This window comes from Dicentrarchus labrax, unplaced genomic scaffold, assembly GCF_905237075.1.
Source record: "Dicentrarchus labrax unplaced genomic scaffold, dlabrax2021, whole genome shotgun sequence".
Lineage (NCBI taxonomy): Eukaryota > Metazoa > Chordata > Actinopteri > Moronidae > Dicentrarchus > Dicentrarchus labrax.
Window position 1 is genome coordinate 13,906,244 of NW_026136719.1, and position 6,973 is coordinate 13,913,216.

Sequence of the window (6,973 nt, forward strand, 5' to 3'; positions counted from 1 at the left end):
ACAGCCATCTTAACAATACAGGGGTTTTGAATAGTAGACAAATTTGGTTTCATTGTAGACAGTATTGTGGCTATAAAACAAGCACTCAGGTTCGCCCCTATAACATCTAACCCTCTCTTTAACCCTTCCCAGATATACGCAGCATTTAACTTATGGTTTAAAAATGGTGTATTATTCTTTAAAGATCTTTTTGTGAATAACTAATTCATCTCATTTGATACCATATATATTTACAAGCTCAATGTTTGCCATCAAACATTATATGACATCACTCTAGAGGAGTGCTTAAGGCCTGACACTATGTCTAAAGTTGCTCTCACTTGCGGGTAGGATGCCAGAGATGAGGGCCTCTAATTGCAGTGACCCTTCTTTCATGTGCCGTTCATTCTGGCTTTCCTGAGGCCACATCTGTGGCAGCAAAACTCTGCCAACGTGCGGACACTTGTCTTTTGACATCTACCTTGATATCAGACCATTTTTCTTTATTCTGGCATTGTACAGTTCACTGAACTGCATTGACCGCTCGTTACTTTCTGCCACTCTGTGGATTTACACTTGTTGCTTCTTCCAGAGGACAAACCACCAAATAAAATATTTTTTCTGGCCTCCACCTCAGTGATCTCACATTCAGTCAAGTTTTTCTTTTTTGCTTGTTTTGCAGAAGATTTGGCCATTATGATTTGGCCAGAAGATGACAGCAGGGGCGTTTATATAGTCATTTGCATAGTAATTTATGGGAGGAGGCAAGGCAATTTCACTTTGATTGGGATGTATAAAGGATAGGTATGCAGGACCTGGCATATGCCTGGTTTTATACATGATATTTCTTTGCGTATGTACTTTTCAAGTTTTGTGAGTATGCCATCTATGAAAGCAGTGGACTCTTTTATACATGAGGCCCCTGGGCATGTAACTCATTAAATCATTTCTGGACCTCTTAATCCTAAGTGTTCTCATACATCTGTAACAAAACATACATAGCCAATCCATCAACAGAACATTGTATTACTTATATCATTCAAATGTTATAGCATTCATCTCACTGTTAGCATGGCCATTAATCCTAAATAGATGGAAGGCTACCAGTCCCCCCTCCTTTATACTATGGATCAAGGAAGTCATGACGTGTCTCCGCATAGAGAAGCTGAGATCCACTCTGAACGGATTACTTAAAAGATTAAATTAAATTAAACAGAACCTGGCTTCCCTTTATTGAGTATGTGGAGCAGTGTGATGCTGAGTTTTATATTGGAGGTGATACTCCTTCACTTTAAAGATTCTAATCTTTAACCATTACTTCCCCCTCTTTTTACTCGAGTGCATAGAACTTGCATGTAACCTTTGTACCATACAGATGTTTTTTGTTATTGTTATTATTATTGTGGTTTTTATTGTCCCCCAATATCATATATTTACATATCTATATAACAATTTACTGCTACAAGCAGTCATCAATGTCATATGGACTTTATGCTTCTACAATTGTCTAGGTTTTTTGTCTAATTTATGTAACTTTTATATATATTTTTTATTTATCTTTTTGTGTTTTTTTTAAACTTTTTAAAACTTTTCATTTAAGTTTTCTTTGTTTATTGTGTATTGTGTTCAAAACCAAAACGAAAAACGACTAATTTTAAGGTAATGAAAACAATGGACAAAGTTGTGATGTACAGGTTTGTTACACTGTAGTTCATGTTTCAGGCTTGTAGAGACAGAGGAAAACACACTGGGCAAATGCCAGGCAGCTCGTACAAGTGATTCACAAATTTCTTTAAAGTATGAACAAAATGTGTGGGCGGTCCAGACTTTATAGTTCACATACCCTTCATAGTTTGCCTTTCTTTCCAGGGGAAAAAACTTGTTTGACTTAGGAAATTATAATGCCGTAGTCTGAATGAATTTGGAATTGTATGTTGAAATATACTAAAATCTTGTATATTTAACTAAAACAAACCTATTGAAAACGTAATATTCTGTTTACTGAGAGTTATTTTTTTAGATTGTATCATTTATAATGGCACATTTTGGCAGAGCAGCTTCTACAGATCTGTAATAGAAAATTATCTTACTCCAACAGCTGCGACAGGGACTTTACTCAAAAATAAAGATCCTGAGGCAGGGTCACTGTCCAGTATCATCCTCCCCCAAACAGTGGAAAAAAAATCAGCTTCTGCAAGCTATAATATTCTCTCATCTGATATCTTTGTGACCGTCACATTCTGTTGACCGTCTGTCATTAGTCATTGGCCGTTTTGCTTTAGAAAGATGTTTTTTAGCATCTAACCATTCCCTCTTCTATCAATCTTCTATCTATCAATGGCACTACTCATATTTTTTTAATAGATTCAGGTCCTACACTATATACACTAAATGCAAATTTTTTGTCACTGTTTATGTCTGCTGATTTCATACAGCAGGACTTGAAGTTCTGCAGTGTGATATTCTTTTTTTTACTATTTTGGTAACATTAGTGTCCACACGTGAAGCAAAACAGGCAGCCTTGTATGGGGGGTCCATTATGCTAATGATAAAATGTCACAAATACACACCTCCCCTTCATCGGGCTGAAATTAGCTATTTAAAATAAATGTGCCCAGTTAACAGAGTTTAGGGAATCCGATTTGGAACACTCATGTAGGATAAGAATACAAAAAATGTCTTTGAATGAGGCCCATTGTTTTGTCTGGTTTACTTCTTTTGGACAAAACATCTGATTTCAAGGCCAAAATGATGACAGATAAATCATTATGTGCTCAGAAGTACTAAGTTCATGTGCAACTTTCAAGTGTTGCTGTGAATTTTCAATTTGTGTGTTGGGGGTGGGGGATTTATTGTTCTGCCAAAATGATGTCTAAAAGCATGTCAGTAGAGTCTGTTTTGGCGAAGAGGAAACAATACAATAATCTTTGATGTACCAAGCACTGATTAATGACAACTCAATTATTGGTTTCAGTGTTGGTCATAAGAATATTTTGCTGTATCTTGCAATACTAAATGGCCAGAACATTACTACTCTGACTCTTAATTGTGGTTTACTTCTGCACAGCTGCTACTATTTATAAGATAGAATAGTTGAAAACATTCTTTTAGGCAGAGTGTAATCACAGAAAGTAGTCATTAATAATGTTACACTGTATCACCTATTGCTGTAATTAATTTAAGTGATTTTTAATTATACTCATCTGTAATTACAATGGGTAACTGTGTAAGATTATTTTTATCTATCTTCACGTGCAAGGATACAAAGAGTAAGTAAAATTGAGGTGTCAATAATTACATGCACCGCCTGGCTTGTGAGAGTTCTGACCTCAGTAGTGTCCTGCCAGCAAATCTAATAGAAAACCCCAAGCACTGCAGCATTACCACATTCTTGATGGATCTGTCTGTCTATCTAGCCAGCTTACCAGCTATCCATCCCACTGTCTTTTCACTGCATCTGTGGTCTCATCACTACTGGAGAAGTGATGGTGAAGTTGTCTGTATGTGCACACACAGCAGTATTCCTCCCAAAAGACACTAGAACATGCACTGTTTATGTCACTACTACTACTACTGATCATGCATTCTTGTGATGTATGCACATGAGCAATGACTGGATATGGCTTCTAGGGATCATGCCCATTGGCGCTTACCTTCAATGCCCCATTAATGTCTTATCTTGGTCGCAACAGTTCCTGTCTCTCTTTGTAGGAGGGGATGGTTCATTACCATTTCATAGCAGTGTCATCATTCTTTAATTTAAAAGTATTAAGTCAGTTACTATTTTATCTCCAGAAGAAGTTTCCTTACAGTAATCTGAACAATTACATTTGAGACTTTGAGACTTGTCATTTTAATAGAAATTATTTATGAAGTTTTAACTGATACATCCATGAAAATGATGTATGTCCCTGCCTTCGACAACAGTCGTAAGAGTTTCAGGTGCAGTCGAGACACAGGTAGCCTCAGCTGCTCTTTTTGGTTATGCCCCAAACTGGCCCCTTTTTGGACAGGTATATTTAATATTTTTTCATATATGTGTAATACAGTTATTTATCCTAACTCACTGACTGCATTGCTTGGTGTAGTCCCTCAGGGAAATGGCAATAACAACTCACCAGGCAGAGACTAGCATCTTTACATTACTTGCTAGACGTCTGATACTCCTGAATTGGAAGTAAGTTATGCCGCCATCTCACAAATGCTGGGTGCAGGAGGTGATGTCTTATCTTAAATTTGAACAGCTTAAATACATGGCCAAAGGCTCAACTCAGAAATGTTGTAATGTCTGGTTAACCATTTTTGTCATATTTTGAGATTGAATTCCCTTCCATTAGGAAGGCTTTAAACTCATCACAAACAAATAAGAGGTGGACTTATATTTTATGCTGCTAAAAACATTAAATTTAGGACAACTGAATAAGTAGAGGCATTCACTAATTACTGTAACAATCCCATCATTGTTGCAATCAATCTTGGCAAATGCTGTACCAGTTTAGAAGGAAAATAAATATACATGAGTAACAGCTGCCAAATGGCAACACTTGAGTCATTGTGGCAGGTGGAGAGTAGTCATTGTGCAACTATGCAGGTGGAGCTAAAGGTATGATCAGAGTTAATGTGAAGCAAATTTTCCCCTTCTTCTAGTCTATACAAATCAATTATATTTAAATTCCACTCTTGAAGTTCTTTTGCAGCCTGTGTTTATGCAAATATCTGTTTACATCCTCTTTGCACTGACTTTATATGCAATCCTGCCATCTTGAAAATAAAAAGGGGCACACCTTGAAGAGAATTCAGGCCATAAAGATGCAAATACAACTGACTTAGCAATGCATTAACAACAGTCAACAAAGAGAATAAAGCAGAAGATAAAAAAGAAGTTAACCTGCATCAATCTAAAACATGAAACTGGAAAATTGTGTGTATGACAGAAAGAGAGAGAGAGAAAAATAGAAAGTGTCAAAAAATTTGAGAATGTTTTCATTACTCAGAGAAAACTTGAAGCAATTTGTCTCATTAGACCGGCCTGGATTGAAACTTGTTGAAAGAATGTTGCCAGTGACTGTCTCACAGGGATTGCTTATATGGGGACGTGTTGACTGAAGGCTTGTTTAGTTTTCTCTAGTGTTTGGCACCTTCATTAATGTTTCAACATACGCCTCTCTGTCATTGTGATACAATATTTTTTTACTGCCTGAGAGAGCCATGTGTTCTCCTTTATGAGTTGTCACATTCAAATGAATCTCATTACATCAAAATAATATTTTATCATTTAAAATGCTGTGTTTTTTATTTGTGTCATTTCTACAATTACTATGAGAATGTATTGTTTTTTAGTAAAGTCCACAGAAGAAAAGGATATTAAGTACTAACTTACTACCGACTACGTACTTGAAAACCTACCCCGGACCCAGATTGTATTACCATGTGGTTTCCTTGTAGGTTTCATGTATGTACTAGATAATAACTTTAATTACTAATACCTACAGTTTATTAACATCTAGTTTCCTAAAAAACAGGTAATTAAGAGACTGTAAAATAATGTGTTACCTTAGATACCCAGTTTGTTTGCTCTGTACACAAATGCTCCTACAGATTAATGATGAATAACTGCTGAAAATGTCACTTTAAATTACTGCCTGTCCCCTGTGTTGATGCATCTTGTAAACACAGCCAAGACACTTCCTCAGAGTGCGATCTACATCTAAAACCAAAGATAAACCTTGTTATTTATTAAGTTGAATACAGCACAATGTTTTTGAGTGTGCACACAACTATTTATGCTTGTCTTTTGTTTCTTTCTTTGCCTTTACCTCAAAGTGTTTTTGTCCATCATGACACAAGCCTGTGTGACTGTCAATCTAGAATCTTTATAATACCAATTTAAGAGTTGGATATTACTTTTCGATCTTCTATAAATGTTTATTCTTTTTGACATTTAAAATGAAAATGAAATTATTTTTAATAATGCTTACTGTAGCTTTTGCTGAAAAGATACAATGATCGGGTCTGATCCTAATTTTAAGGTGACCAAACCAAAACAGAGGCATCAAAACCCGGGACCACTGATGTATAAAAACACCACAATGCTAAAAACAGACACAAGCTCATCATGAACTGTTATATACACATACACAGATGCTTTGATAAATTACTTGCAACTGGACATCAAATGCCTTGTTTCCATTAAAATATATGTATTTGGTGTGATATTTGCCATTGTGCTATTGTAAGGTTCATACTAGAATTGATAGACTGGAAACATTTTTGACTTGCAAGTCCCAGCTAAGACATAATGAGTCTTGACTTTTGTATTTGGTTCAAAAGACATGAGAGTATAAGTAGGCATTAAAATGACTGTAAAGCATGCCATTTTAGGTTATCTCAAATCTCTCAAGAATAATATATTGGAATTATTATTATAAAAGTTTTGGTGAGTTGAGTTCTCATTTCCGAAAATGCTCCAAAGGTTAGTGGTGAGGTTTTGAACCTAATTTTACAGGTTACTGATATGAATGGATGGATCTCAACAGGTAATACACCTGTATACAGTTTGTATGTGTGCTCATTTGCAATTCATTCAATATTTCCTGAGCACTTGAAATCATAGTAAAGGGTTCCTTTTTATTTAGAGTTTAATGTTTTCATATTTTTGATAATACTTACAGTATGCTTAAAGTTATATACTTTTAGTTTGGGGATAAATGATACCTATTTAGTTTATAGATAAGTATAGTGTACTATTATGGCAAGCAGAAGTCTGCAAAAATATTAAAATACACAACATATAACAGTTTTAATATACTAAGTACCACTTAAGTGGTTTACATTCAACACAAGTTAAGGTACTAATTTATATGAAGTGATATTAGGCATACTAAATATGAATATTCAATATGAATATTTAATTTGGTATCTTGAATACAATTTTACACATGGCCAAATGGATGATGATGTATCTCAACAAGAAATAAACCTGTATTCAATATAA